Raw genomic sequence first — 16,375 nt, forward strand, 5'->3', positions numbered from 1 at the left:
GTCCAAGATATTGGGACCAGAATAGCTTCTCCGTAGACATCCCTTCTTCGGCTCTATAGTGCTCGGCAGCATCTAATATACTGCGCGGCAGATCCGTACACGCCCCTGGAAAACCCAAATTCGGATAAGTACAAGGAACGTTTCTTCTACATACTTGCTTTGCATGGTGAAAGAATTACCCAACGCAATGTCCTTGGCCGCCTGAATTTCCTGGAGGGTGCTCTAGGCTTCGGCTCGTGCATCCTGTGCGCTCTGGCGGGCCTTCGCCAGTTCAGACTCTTGCACCTTAGAATCACGCTCCAAGGACTCAAATCTCTCGATCGCGCCCTGGAGCTGTTGCTATGCCTCTCCAACCTAGGCCTTGTGCTTTTTGTGCGCGGCACGTTCCTTGGCCGCTTTGTCCTCGGCCTCAGCTAACGCCTTCTTGAGGGTTGTCACCTCGGTCGTGGCCCCTAATAAAGTTTATGACACCTCAGTACGGACGGACTATTCATTTTTTCTTAATGTGTACCCATAGGTTACTGCATACCTTGGCTATGCTCCAGCTGCTTCTTCATGAGGCCGAGCTCTTCCTCGGCCCGCTCCAGTTTCCGCTTCAGTCCGGAGACCTCCGCAACATGAGCGGTGGCAGCCTGCAGCGATACCTGCTTAGTCACACAGACAACTTATGTTAGATTCCTGCAATATTTCTTATCGATCCTCTGTTCGGCTTTTTATTTCCGAACACTAAACAGAGCATCGGGGGCTACTGTCTATAAAGTGATATTCTTCCTACAAACGCATTACTTACCTCAAAGCCTGACAGAAGGCTAGTGCAGGCTTTGGTCAGTTCGCTTTTTACGAACTGGACCTTCTCTATTACCGTGCCCATAAGGGCACGATGTTCATCCACAATAGAGGCGCCTCGTAGTGCCTCCAGCAGATTATCCGGTGCCTCTGGTTGGATAGAGGTCACTGGCGGAACAGGAACACTCCTTCCTTTTGGTGAATGCCGTTCGCTGGACTCCGGAGCCGCATAGATCTCCGGAATAGTATCCGGCTCAGGTCCAAAGGGAACTCAGCCCCCGTCACCAGTCCCCATAGGGGCTATTTCCCCCATGAGTCTGATGGCTGAGGAATCATCCTGGGGCGCCATCCCAACAATATCCGGAAGCCCCCCCAGTCGGGGAAGGTCTTTTGCGACACCACCTCGTCGTCACCCTTGGGAGAGACGGAATGAGCAGGTGGCGGAGACATGCTAGCCATCTCCTTTGAGTCTAGCGACCCCTCTGTCGAGGATCGCGGGGAGCCATCGCATGCTGGACTGCAATAACAAGGTTTAAAGTATATCAATATTACAAACCGGGAAGGCCAGACGTTTCCGGATTCTGGTACTTACGAGGCGGCCCGAGGCTTGGTCCGGCAAGGTCGCTCCGGACTGCTATCAACATCCCACATGGAGTTATCCACGAGGGAGCCTCTAACCCTCTTAGGCTCTTTCGCCTCCGGATTTGTGGGGGCCGCTCTCTTCTTCCTCCCCATTTTAGGTGGGGAGTCACTTTCTTCTTCCTCTTCGTTGTCATCGTCAACGGACGAAGAGGAAGTCTCGTCTTCGGACGTCACGTCCGGAGCGCCTTTCTAGCGAGGGCCCTTCTTGGCCCCTTTGGCCGCTTTCTTGGTCGTCTTCTCTGGCACCTCATAAGGTGCTGGAAAAAGCATTTTCATCAGTAATGGGAATTCTTGGTCTTCAGGCAGCGGAGCCGGGCAGTTAATCCCCTCAGCTATCTTGATCCAGGCCTGAAAAATAGGTAGCTTAGGCTTTTTCTCAAAATATGCTAGTAAAGGGTACGCCGTGAAAACATTAAAAGAACTTACCGGGTTAGCCTGGCGTTTTAAGCTAAGCCCGCGATCTTCGGTCGTGGGCGGTGGCGTCTCGCTGGCCTTTAAGAGCACTTTCCAGATTTCTTTGTGCGTCGTGCCGAAGAGCTCTAGTAGCATCTGGTGCTTGGCTGGATCGTACTCCCACAGATAGCAAGTCCGGCGTTGGCATGGAAGGACCCGACGAATGAGCATGACCTGGACCACGTTGACAAGCTTGATCTTCATATATATCATGTCCTAGATGCACGTTTGGAGCCCAGTCAGCTCGTCCGAGGGACCCGAGGTTAGGCCCTTCTCTTGCCAGGAGGTGAGCCGCATCGGGATTCCGGATCGGAATTCGAGGGCCGCCACCCAGTTGGCGTCACGCGGCTCGGTAATATAGAACCACCCCGTTTGTCACCCTTTTTCCGTCTCTACGAATGAGCCTTCGGGCCAGGTAACGTTGGGCATCTCTCCCACCATGGCGCCTCCGCACTCTGCTTGTTGGCCGCTCACCACTTTCAGCTTCACATTGAAGGTCTTCAGCCATAGGCCGAAATGAGGCGAGATGCGGAGAAAGGCCTTGCACACGACAATGAATGCCGTGATGTTGATGATGAAGTTGGGGGCTAGGTCATGGAAGTCTAGCCCGTACTAGAACATCAGTCCACGTATGCGGGGGTGAAGAGGGAAGCCCAGCCCGCGGATGAAATGTGTGAGAAACACAACCCTCTCGTGGGGCTCTTGAGTAGGGACGATCTGTCCCTTGGTCGAGAGTCGGTGAGCGATCTCCTTGGCCAGATATCCGGCCTCCCGGAGCGCTTTGATGTCCCTCTTCTTGACGGAGGAGGCCATCCACTTACCCCCAGCTCCGGATCTGGACATCTTTGGAGTGCTTTCTCGGACGAGGGAAAAGCTAAAAGCTTGGGTGCTGGAGCTCAGGGACGGAAGGACTGAGGAGGAGCCGAGGTGTGGATGAAGAAAGGGAATCCTTATCCCCTTATAAAGGCCGTGAATATCAAGCGTCTCCCCACTCGCCTTAAAGCTCGCCTATTCCCAAGGGCCATGCAAACGACACGGTTGGGTCACCCACGCCCGTATTGATGAGAATCCCGTAATAAGAGGACATGATCTCTGTTTCGACAAGACGTGCCGATGGAAACCGCGTCTCGAAACATTGAGCGGCAGACGAAAAAAGGTTCGAAATTATGACCGGACAAACGTGATGCCATGTTGTAAAAAACTGTCAGCAGATTAGACTCGTGTAAAAATATATTTTCTCTGCGGTTATGTATGGTGTGTATGACAGGTCCGGATACTATCATCGCATCTGAATACTATCTTGAAGTTCGGATAGAAGGGAACCCGCCTTGCAATGCCGAAGACAATCTGCACGCCGGACTCCTCGTCATTGAAGCCAGGTTCAGGGGCTACTAAGGGAGTCCTGGACTAAGGGTACTCGGGCGTCCGGCCTGTTGTCCATGGGACGGACTGATGGGCTGTGAAGATATGAAGGCCGAAGACTGTACCTATGTCCGAATTGGACTCTCCTTGGCGTGGAAGGCAAGCTTGGCGACCGACTATGAAGATTCCTTCTTATGTAACCGACTCTATGTAACCCTAGATCCCCCCCGGTGTCTATATAAACCGGAGGGGTTAGTCCGGAAAAGATATACTCATTACCATAGTCATACAGGCTAGGTTTCTAGGGTTTAGCCATTACAATCTCGTGGTAGATCAACTCTTGTAACACTCAAGAAGGACGTAGGGTATTACCTCCATTGAGAGGGCCCGAACCTGGGTAAACATCATGTCCCCCGTCTCCTGTTACCATCGATCCTAGATGCATAGTTCGGGACCCCCTACCCGAGATCCGCTGGTTTTGACACCGACAACGATCCTTAATGATAATTAATACTCCTCTGATTATGAACATGAATATGCTTTGTGAGTAGTTAAGTTTGTTCCTGAGGACATGGGAGGAGTCTTGCTATAAGTAATCATGTGAATTTGGTATTCGTTCAATATTTTGATGAGATGTATGTTGTCTCTCCTCTAGTGGTGTTATGTGAACGTCAACTACATGCCACCTCACCATGATTTGGGCCTAGGGGAAAGCATTGGGAAGTAATAAGTAGATGATGGGTTGCTAGAGTGATAGAAGCTTAAACCCTAGTTTATGCGTTGCTTCGTAAGGGGCTGATTTGGATCCATATGTTTCATGCTATGGTTAGATTTATCTTGATTCTTCTTTCATAGTTGCGAATGCTTGTGAGAGGGGTTAATCATAAATGGGAGGCTTGTCCAAGGAAGGACAGCACCCAAGCACCGTTCCACCCGCATATCAAATTATCAAAGTAACGAACGTGAATCACATGAGTATGATGAAAACTAGCTTGACAACAATTCCCATGTGTCCTCAAGAGTGCTTTGCTTTATATAAGAGTTCATCCTGGCTTTTCCTTTGCTACAAAAAGGATTGGGCCACCTTGTTGCACCTTAGTTACTTTTGTTACTTTTTACCCATTACGAATTATCTTATCACACAACTATCTGTTATCGATAATTTCAGTGCTTGCAGAGAATACCTTCCTGAAAACTGCTTGTCATTTCCTTCTGCTCCTCGTTGGGTTCAACACTCTTACTTACCGAATGGACTATGGTAGATCCCCTATACTTGTGGGTCATCACGGTCCACCCACATATCAAATTATCAAAGTAGCGAACATGAATCAAACCAACATGATAAAGTGACAAGATGAAATTCCCGTGTACCTCAAGAACACTTTGCTTATTATAAGAGACCATTTTGGCCTATCCGTTGCCACAAAAGGATTGGATACTTTTCTACACTTTATTTACCGTTACCGTTACTTGCTCGTTACAAATTATCCTTCTATCAAACTACATGTTACTGACTAAATACCTTGCTGAAAACCACTTGTCATTTCCTTCTGCTCCTCGTTGGGTTCGACACGCTTACTTATCAATAGGACGATGATTGATCCCCTATACTTATGGGTCATCAGGGGAGTGCCTACTGAGCTTGCCAGTCACTCGTGGACCCCCTGACATGAAATCGTCGCTAAAAAATCCAATAAATATAGAAACACCCAGAAAGAAACCTAGAACTTCTGCCCCGCTGCCGCAAGCCTCTGTATGTAAGCGATCTCATCTGGAGGCCTTCTCTGGCACCCTAACGGAGGGGGAAATCATCACCGGAGTCCATCTTCATCATCCTGGTGGTCTCCATCACGAGGAGGGAGTAGTTCACCGTCGGGGCTGAGGGTATGTACCAGTAGCTTTGTGTTTGATCTCTCTCTCTCTCTCTCTCTCTCTCATTTTCTTGATCCGGCACGATCTTGATGTAACCATGGGCTTTGTTAATATAGTCGGATCATATGGTGTTTTTCCCTCTCTATCTTGTTGTGATGAATTGAGTCTTGCTATGTGAGGTTTCTTTATGTTAGATTGAATATTAGATTTGAGATCACTTGATGTATGTCTTGCATGTGGATACCTGTGGTGACAATGGGGTATTCTATGGAGTCACATGATGTATGTTTTGGTAATCAACTTGCGGATTCCCGTGGTGACATTGGGGTAATCTAGGCACATAGGTTGATACACGTTTCCGTCCTACTTTCTCCAATAGAAACTTTGGAGTGATTCTTTGTTGCACATGAGGGATTGTTATATAGTTCAATTATGTTAGCACTGTTGAGAGATTGCACTAGTGAAAGTATGAACCCGAGGCCTTGTTTCTAAGCATTGCAAGACCATTTGTGCTCCATTTTATCACTTGCAAACTTGTTGTTTTTATATTTTTCAGATTACAAAAACTTATATCTACTATCCATAATAAACTTGTATCACCATCACTTCTCCGAACTAGTGCACCTATAAAATTTACCATTGTATTGTGTGTGTTGGGGACACAAGAGATTCTTTCTATTTGATTGCAGGGTTGCTTGAGAGAGATAATCTTCATCCTACGCTTCCCACGGATTGATAAACCTTAGGTCATCCACCTGAGGGAAATTTGTTGTTGTCCTACAAAACTCTGCACATGGAGGCCCAACAACTTCTACAATAATAAATTTTGTGTAGTAGACATCAAGCTCTTTTCTGGCGTCATTGTCGGGGAGTTAAGTGATTGAAGGTACATCTTTAGATCTTGCAAATGAATTTTTAGTTTCTTTTTCATCACTAGTTTGGTTTATAAAATAAAACTACTAAAAATGGAATTGAAATTGCATCAAATGATTTACCTTTATGATGTTTTTCATGAAAATGATGTATCAGAAAATTGTGCCAAAGTGTTAGAAGAAGAATTTAATAAAATGTTTGGCATAAAATCCTTGAATGATAAGCGTGATTGGAATGATGTTAGTATGCTTGCTATGAATATCCATTATGCTAATATGCAAATCCCTAAGCTTGGGGATGCTATATTTGATGAAGAGAATATTTTTAGTCCCCCAGTTTTGATGAGAAAATTTATTATGATGATAGCATGCCTCCTATTTATGATGATTACAATGCTGGAAGTGGGTTTGGAAGAGTGTTAACTCTAGGAAGTAATTATCCCCTATGTTGGAGGGTGTTGAATCTTATTGTAATCATAAAAGTGGATTTAGAGAGGTCATGACTTTATTTAATGTTGAATCCACTACTTTGGAAGAGTTTTCAACTGATTATTATGATAACAAAGTTGCTATCTATGATAATTATTGCGAAGACACTTATGATATAAAGAATAATAATAACCATGAATCTTGTCATCATCAGTTTCATCCTCAAATTGATTATGCCAATCAAGTATCTCATGATAGTTATTTTGTTGAGTTTGATCCCACTATTATTGATGAGAAGAAATTTGCTCATGTGGAGAGTAATAATTTTTTTTATGCATTTGGATCATGAAAATAATGCTTTATGTGATAGTTATATTGTTGAATTCATTTATTATGCTACTGAAAATTATTATGAGAGAGGAAAATTTGCTTATATATATATATATCAATAATATCAAGTTTCCTCTCTATGTGTTGAAAGTTTTGAAGGCATGCTTGGTTTGCCTTCCTATGCTAGTTGATTCTTGCTCCCATAAGTTGTTTTCTCACAAAATCCATATGCATAGGAAGTGGGTTAGGATTAAATTTCCTTGATATATACTTCATGATTCTCCCATTATGTCTCAATTCTTTACTTTTATGTGACATCATTCAAATCATCACGCCTAGCTAAAAAGGTATTAAAGAAAAGTGCTTGTTGGGAAACAAAATAATATTTACCCCTACTATTTTTGTGTGTTCAAATGATTGAGGTACTATATTAATCATGTTTTATAGCTTTTCTTTCAATAATGTGCCAAGTAAAGCCTTTGGGATGATTTGGATGATACTTGAATTGATTATGTGCAAAGAAAAAAACTTTTGCGCCCAGTGCTAGAATTAACATAATTCACAGGGATGCAATAAAATTATGAAATTTTTACACATGGTTTATACACAAATTGTATATGTTATACTAATTTTTTAGAATTTTTGGAGTTACAGAAGTATGGCTATGTTCAGATCATTACAGATAGTTTTGTTTTTGACATATTCGGTTTACAATGCATAGTTTGCTTGTTTTATAGTTTCTATGGCTTATATTGGTCAATATAGATTGTGGAAATGATAGAGTACAATAGGAATTGTGTGAGAACAATTATGAATCTTGTCTTGATAGTACCAAAGTGAATGATTTGCTCTTTGTCATACTAACCTATCTCACGAAGTTACGTTAAGTTTTGTGTGATTGAAGTTTTCAAGTTTTGGGTGAGATAACGATATGAGGAGAATAAGGAGTGGCAAGACCCTAAGCTAGGGTATGACCAAGGCACCCCAAGGTAATATTAAAGTAAGACCCAAGCGTCCAATCTTGGGGATGACCTCTCTTTCGTCTTCAACATTATCGGTAACCTTAGTTGGAGCTATATTTTTATTCATCACATGATATGAGTTTTGCTTGGAGCATCACTTTATTTTGTTGTAATTTGCTTGCTGTTATTTAGAATAATGTTTTGTACCTTTTATTTAATAAAAGTGACAAGTATAGCCTTTACCATGCCGAGTTTCCAAGTCTACATGTTGATGTTCGAAAACAGAAAGTTTTGTGTTAAGTCTTGAATATTCCTGAATAATCAGAACATGATAAAATCTTGAAAATTTTACATAATAAGCTATGATAAATGTTCTGTAGTGTGGTATTTGTTCAAGATTTTTGGAGTTAAATATGTATCAATCTTTCTTCATCCTTTATAGACTGTTCAATTCAGACAGATTGATGTTATGTTTCCATTGTTTGCTTATGTTTGTCTGTATAATGATTCTATTTGAGGATAGGACTATTAAATATGTTGAGGTATTTAGTATGCAATGTCAAATTATAATTTTAGTGATTTTCTACAGTGGAGAATGTTAAGGTTTTGAGTTGATTTATAATAACTTATCTCATGAGTTCTTGTTGAGTTTTGTGTAGATGAAGTTTTTTAGATTTAGGAGAAACCATGATATGAGATGAATTAAGGAGTCACAAGATCTCAAGCTTGGGGATGACCAAGGCATCCCAGGTTAACATTCCAAGAAGTCTCAATCATCTAAGCTTTGGGATGGCCCCATAGGCATCCCACCTTTCTTCATCAACAACTATCGGTTAGTCTTGATTGAGCCTAAGTTTTTATTTGTTCACATGACATGTGCTATTCCTGGAGTGCCCTATATTTTTGTTTGACGTTTTAATAAAAATAGTTAGATCTAAAGGTTTTTAAATGAGAGAGAGTCCTCACATAGCTACTTAATTATTTAACTACTCATTTGATCTTCACTTACATCTTTTTGGAGTAGTTCACCATTTACTCTCATTCTTCACTTATATCCTAAGAATAAATTGTTAAATGAATTGAATATCATAAATATGAAATTGTATGTGCCTCATATGCTTGTATCATGCCTAGTGGTTGTTTCGCATTGGGTTTAGAAAGTTAAATCTATTGAAGTCTGACAATCACAATATTGGTCATACAAGCAATTCATGAATGATTAGTATATGGAAGAGAACTTTCACATACAACTATATTATCTTGGACATCTTTTATGATTGTGAATACCCATTAATTATTTTCAAACTTGAGAAAATTAGTTGAAGTTGGACAAGGAAGACAACATAATGAGTTATGTTTGGGTATATTTGCATATACGTTATATTGTTATAGATCCTCCAACATGTCGTGCTTGTTTAGAATATTTTGCTAGCCAAAATTTCTGTACTATGCGGGAATAATGCTTGTGCATCCAAAATCCCTTAGCCAAGTTTCTTCCATGAGTATCCACCATACCTACCTATATACGGTATTACCCTGCCATTCCAAGTAAATTTGCATGCGCCATCTATAAAACCTTCAAATAAACATCTATTTTGTGTGCCCGTACCGCTCATGGAGAGATGGGGCGGTCAATATCTTCCATGCTAAGTGGGATGTTCTCACGATGGTTGTTTATTCACTTGTCCTTGCACAAGAGAGGTTGGTAATTGGGATGCCCAGTCCCGTCAATCAAAAAGAAAAAATATATAATAAAAACAAACTCCACCTGGAAAGTTGATTGTTTGGAGGGCAACCGTGAATTCGGCTAGCCGTGGCTTGTGTTTGAATGGTTGGGGGGGACTTAAACTTTTTATTTTTGCATGGGAACCACCAATAATGTGTTTAGCATGGAAGAAATTGAATTCCTTAGTCGTGACGTTGACGGGAAATGTACACCACTCAAAATGTATTCATCTTTGTTTTAAGCAATGAGCTTTGGCACCTCTGCAAATTCATGCTTCCCTCTACAAAGGGCTTATCTTTTACTTTTTCTGATAATTTTATTTTTCTTGAGTCAATTTGTTATTCCAACCTATTCTTTACTTGGCGAACATCATATGGTGGGGAAAGATCAAGGCACATACACCGGTGCGCATCAGTGCTATACAAACGGTTTTTAACCCCTTTCCGCGATGACATTTGGAACCATCGCCAAGTGAGTGTGGGAGATAGGGGGGTCCTTCCCACACGACCCAAAAATTGTCGGGGATAGGCCCTCCTGGGACACAAGCTGGGGCCGTGTGTGATCGGGAGAGGCATCGAAACCCAATCATTTCCGTAGGTATGTACATCCCACACGGTAATCCGAGAAAAACATTTCCGTAGGTATGTACATCCCACACGGTGAATCCTAGAAAAATATTTCCGTTCGTATGCATATCACACAGTCAATCCAAGGAATATGTTTCCGTTCTTATGTACATCCCACACAGTCAATCCAGGGAAAATGTTTCCCTTCGTATGTACATCCCAGAAAGTTTTATGTATATGGTCGTGTCTGAAAGGTGTAACTATCACACACGCTCTGCCTTGGTTAACTGTTTGCTTTCATTAACTACATCACACATGATTTGAGGCAGAAAACTGTGTGGCAATCGGCTATCCATCACAAGCGCTTTTACTGCCAGAACCGTTTGCAAAGTTCCATGACCGACTGCTCTCTTTTTATTCTTGCCTGTAATTTATTATTCGAATTGGAAATTTTGAAATATGAAACGTGCAATTCAAACTCTCAGCACAATGGTTCAACAACGAATCCATAAATAAAATTGCCAGTACAATATGTTCAGTAATTACAAGATTAGGCAGCAGTTAACTATGATGAACCAGAGTATTTAAATGCGGTAAAGGTGAAGAGACAAGTGTAAATCATTTTGACTACCGACGGTGTTGAAGAAGCGGAATGCCCATAATGTGCCTTCCTGCATGCCATAGGCACAAACCACTTTTGTCCAACCCCTTGTGACGATTGCCCGCCCATCCTTCACCGCCTTCAAGATGACTTCTAGAGCATTATCATGGTAGCATGAATTATATACTTTAATCTTAGTTGCCTCCACTCCAGTCATGTAGTTTGCAAGGTAATCATCAGTAAATAGCTTCGGAAACCACTGAAAATAGAAAAATATCAGTTACTGAGGACTAATAGAGTAACTAGTTGTGGGCAGGGGGAAAAGGCAACACATTACTTACCATCCTAAAGTTCACTGTTGTCTTCGACAAAGTGTAAATAAAGAGCTTAATTCCAATCACCCATTTCTTTCGCATAACAATATTTCTTAGTTTCCTCACTTGACGCTTGTTCATGAATATCTCATTGCCCCATACGCAAAAGGGATCAAAGCATGGATAAGTAACACTCATATATGTACCTACAAGCAACCAGTAAATGTTAGAAGCTAAACTGAGATTGCACAAATGATGTAAAATACAACTACCTATGTTACTAAGTACAAGTATTTTTTTTTGAGATTTCAATATGAACTACATATAGATATATATAGAAATATAGATATAGTTTAGATTATAATATAGATTCACTCATTTTGCTCCTTATGTAGTCTATATTGGAATCTCTAAAAATACTTATATTTAGGAATAGATGGTGTATAAGACATGGGATGCAGCTAACCTCGACGACAAACAACAACATCGCCCATTGTAGCCTAGTGTAAGTAGATGGAAAGCCAATTTTAACTACAACAAGGTTAACATCCACCAAAAATAGCAAATGGTAATAAAACGGCAACATCTGTAGTCATATCTTCATTTCAAAAGAGTAGCACGGTAGCAAAGGGACGAATTAAAAAATGGATACAACTATTAATTGCAACATGCTTAACAACATCCTAATTCATGTTTTGTAAGTTTGTAGCCATTGAAATACAACTCTTTAAAAATGGATACAACTGTTAATTGCAACTGGCTTAATGGCCATTGAAACCGGTACTGATAAAAATGCAATTGGCGGAGTTAAACATCACAGGGCAGGTGATGCCAGAGCAGATAATGGCCCAGTTGTCTATAAAAAGGTAGGGAAAATAGCTAAAACGTGTTAGGAATGTTTACTACAACATGCTTAATACATCGACCGCACAAAACATAGCCATTACTTGCAACTGGTATTGGTAAGATTGAACTGGTGAGTACATACTAGGTAAGTCCTGAGATGTAGTTGCTGGGGCACTTCATCTTGGCCAGAGCCTGCCCAAAGTCAGCGGCAGCGGAGGCGAGCTGTTCCTCTGGGTCAAATCATGGATCAGTGCCACTGACATGTGTACCTTCAGGCAACCTGTAAATGGTAAAAGTTAAACTACAATTGCACAAATTATGTGAAATACTGTAAGACATGGGATGCAGCAAAACTAGACGGCAAACAACAACATCGGCCGTTATGACCCTACGTAAGTACATGGGCAAGCATGTTAAGTACAACAGGGTTAGCATCCACCAAAAATAGCAAATGGGAAGCATCTCTAGTATATCTTTATTGCGGAGAGTAGCATGGTAGCAAATGGACAGATTAAAAAATGGATACAACTGTTAATTGCAACAGGCTTAACATCATCCTAAGTCATGTTTTGTAAGTTTGTAGCCATTGAAATACAACTATTTAAAAATGGATTCAACTGTTAATTGCAACACACTTAATGGTCATTGAAACCGGTACTGATAAAAATGCAATTGGCATAGTTAAACACCACAAGGCAGGTGCTGCCAGAGCAAAGAATGGCCTAGATGTCTATAAAAAGGTAGGGAAAGTAGCAAAAACATGTTAGGCATGTTTACTAGAACATGCTTAATACATCGACTGTACAGAACATAGCCATTAATTGCAACTGGTATTGGTAAGATTGAACTGGTGAGTACATACTTGGTAAGTCCTGAGAGGAAGTTGCTGGGGAACTTCATCTTGGGTAGAGCCCGCCAAAAGTCAGCGACGGCGGAGGTGAGCTATTCCTCTGGGTCGAAGCGTGGATCAGTGCCACTGACATGTGTACCTACAGGCAACTAGTAAATGGTAGAAGTTAAACTGCAATTGCACAAATTATGTGAAATACTGTAAGACATGGGATGCAGCTCACCTCAACGGCAAACAAAAGCATCAGCCGTTATGGCCCTGCATAAGTACGTGGACAGGCATGTTAAGTACAACAGGGTTAGCATCCACTAAAAATAGCAAATGGGCAGCATCTCTAGTGATATCCTGAGTCATGTATTGTAAATTGTTGCTGGTATTGGTGAAACTGAGCTGGAGACAGTAATATTTGAACATCACACAGTGTGAGTACTGAAATAAACAAGGCACGAACATGCTTAATACATCAACCATACAAATCATAGCGGTTGCAAGTGGTATTGGTAAGATTTAGCTGGTCAGATCTTACTTGTTAAGTCCTGGGGGGTAGTCGCTAGGGGACTTCATCTGGGCCAGAGCCTACAACATGTCGTCCGTGGTGGTGGAGGCGAGGTGTTCCTCTGGGTCAACACGCACAGCGGCCATCACGCCATGGACTGCCATCAGCTCCTGGTGGGGGGATTTGGAGGCATGAGGATGTTTCACCGGTGCCATTTAAGCAATCAGGGCGGGGACGTGATAGAGATCGGTGGGTTACCTGACTGGATCCGAGAAGAATGTAGATGTGGTCGAAGCTGTGGTTGTGGCGGCGGCGGTTTGAGATGCCGGTAGGGGAAGGCGCGAGGGGGGGGGGATTCGGAGGGTCGGATGTGGTTGGAGGAATAAATTCTGAAATCGCATGCCTAATGAAAATTTCGCTGCGAAACTTGAAACTTAAGCGGGGGGAACACACAACACAGACGAAGCACGTAAAATACTCATGTGCGAGAAAAAGAAAGTTTGCAGATCCCGTCTCCAAAAAATGTACACGTGTACTTGATTTTTTTCGGTTAATGGTATGCCTGGTTTATTAGGAAACATCGCACAAGTAAATGACTTATGGGTCATTAACACAAAAAAAACAGTGATGGATACGGCATAGAAACCGTGTGTTTTGTGATCTTCTAATGATTAACGCAAAAAAACACCGGCACACATGTGAATCAACGCTCAAAGCCCTCGAAGGATGCTCTTACCGACATTGTACATTAATACTACAAACTTAAACTACTACTGGTAATTTGCTCTAATACTACAAACTTAAACTACTTCTCACATGCTGCCATCGGGGCATGCTGGCCAGATAGTGGCGTTCTCCTTCTCGGCCTTGTAGGCTGCAGCCCACCGTGCTTCGATCTCCGCCAAGCTCTCCTCACCATGGCGCGCGGCCTCTTTTTTCTTGTGGCGGCGGGACTCTCTTTTCTTGACTGCCTTTTGCCTTTTCCGCTCCTTCTGTGCAGCTTTGGCCGCCTCTAGATCCACCACACATTCGGCCATGGCAGCCTCAAAGTCCGCCCATGTAACTGTCTGGCCGCCGGCGGCGATGAACTCAGCGCAGCGAGATGCCATCGCTTCCTTACCATGTGTGCGGTCGCCGGCGGCGAGGAACGCGGTGCGGCGGGATGCCATCACTTCCTTACCAGTTACTGTGCGCCATGGTGTAAGGACATATTCTTCCCTAAGTGTTTTGGTGATTGATGACAACGCATTTGCGGACTAATCGTGTGCCATGAGTATTCCAGACACTTCTTTGCTAGGCACAAGACGATTGGGTGCCCCTCAAAGACTGACGAAGACGGCGTCTTTTCTACGTTTCTTTTTGGTGGATTTCAGTCATAGGGAAGCCGTACTATTAAGAGGGGGTCCGCGTTGGAAAGGTTTGGGTGGAATCATCACGTACACGTCTCCTTCTTATCCCCTCCCTCATTGGAGCTTCCTCCGTTTTCCTGCCTCCTTTGACTGGCTGCTGATTGTTGGTTGCGGTAGTACTGCTCCTGGGTCAACGGTAGTACCGTAGGCATCCGCGGTAGTACCGCGCGGTGGCGCGGTAGTACCGCTGGTGCCCACGATAGTACCGCTCCCCTGGAGCCGCACTACCGCTGCCCACCAGGCTAGTGCCGCCCTTTTGCGGTAGTAGGAGCGGATGTAATTTTTTACATCCGCACCTACCGCGGTAGTACCGCTTTCGCCGTGCGGTAGTACCGCGCTATGCGGTCAGGCAGTAGTACCGCCCCTCGGCAGTACTACTGTGTCGGGTTTTTGCTACTTCCGTTTCTTTGCGGAAGTAGGCACGGAAGTGTCCCTTCCCCTGGCTGGGATTTTTTCCTCGCGGTAGTACCGAATGGGGGGCGCGGTAGTACCGCGCGTGCGGAAGTTCCGCCCCCAGCTTCTGTGCGTCATTCTGTGCTGGGGTTGCGGCAGTACCGTGGATCGGTACGGTAGTACAGCACAACCCTGTGGTAGTACCGCTTGGTTGCAAGCAGTAGTACCGCGTGGCCTTGCGGTAGTACCACTGGCCTGGTGCGGTAGTACCGCTGGCCGCGGGCTGGTTGGTGGGTAACGGTTGGATCTTTTCCACACACTATATAAGGGGCCCCCTTCTTCCCCGTTGACTTACCTCTTCCACCATTAAAGCTCCATTTTCGCCCGATCTCACTCCCTAGCCAACCAAACTTGTTGATTTGCTCAGGAGTGGTTGAGAAGGTCCCGATCTACACTTCCACCAAGAGATATTTGATTCCCCCCACTAATCCCTTGTGGATCTTGTTACTCTTGGGTGTTTGAGCATCCTAGATGGTTGAGGTCATCCCAAAGCCATAGTCCATTGTGGTGAAGCTTCCTGGTGTCGTTGGGAGCCTCCAATTGAGTTGTGGAGATTGCCCCAACCTCGTTTGTAAAGGTTCGGTCGCCGCCTCCAAGGGCACCAATAGTGGAATCACGGCATCTCGCATTGTGTGAGGGCGTGAGGAGATTACGTTGGCCCTAGTGGCTTCTTGGGGAGCATTGTGCCTCCACACCGCTCCAACGGAGACGTACTTCCTCTCAAAGGGAAGGAACTTCGGCAACACATCCTCGTCTCCACCGTCTCCACTCTTGGTTATCTCGTGCCTTTACTTGTGGAAGCTTATTTGTTTCATATATCTTGCTTGCTTGTGTTCCTATTCGTGTTGCATCATATAGGTTGCTCACCTAGTTGCATATCTAGACAACCTACTTTGATGCAAAGTTTAAATTGCTAAAGAAAAGCTAAAAATTGTTAGTTGCCTATTCACCCCCCTCTAGTCAACCATATCGACCCTTTCAATTGGTATGAGAGCCTCGTCTCTTTATTAAGGACTTTACCGTCCAAAGAGTATGGTTGATACCGTAGACAGTGTGGAGGAACACTCCGGTGTGAATCCTATCTCGTCTACGGGCGATGGGGGAACCTCGGTCTCTCGTGAGGAGTTCAATGTGGCCTTGGAGACATTGAAAACCTCCATGACGACCGAAGTTGAGAGCATGTTTACTAAATTTCTTGAGGGGCTTAAACTATCCACCGCACCATTGAAAGTGGGTGATCCCGCCGACAAGGTGTCAGATGCTATCCCCGACAAGGGGAAGCTAGTAGTGAAAAGGCTCCTTCTTCTAGTGGTAAGAATGGCACCGGCATGTTTGCCCATGTGGAACCACCACTTGTTTATGGTGGACCGATTCCTTCCACTCATTTGAATCATGCCGGTCCTCCT

The sequence above is a fragment of the Triticum dicoccoides genome, chromosome 5A, assembly GCF_002162155.2.
Source record: "Triticum dicoccoides isolate Atlit2015 ecotype Zavitan chromosome 5A, WEW_v2.0, whole genome shotgun sequence".
NCBI classification, from domain to species: domain Eukaryota; kingdom Viridiplantae; phylum Streptophyta; class Magnoliopsida; order Poales; family Poaceae; genus Triticum; species Triticum dicoccoides.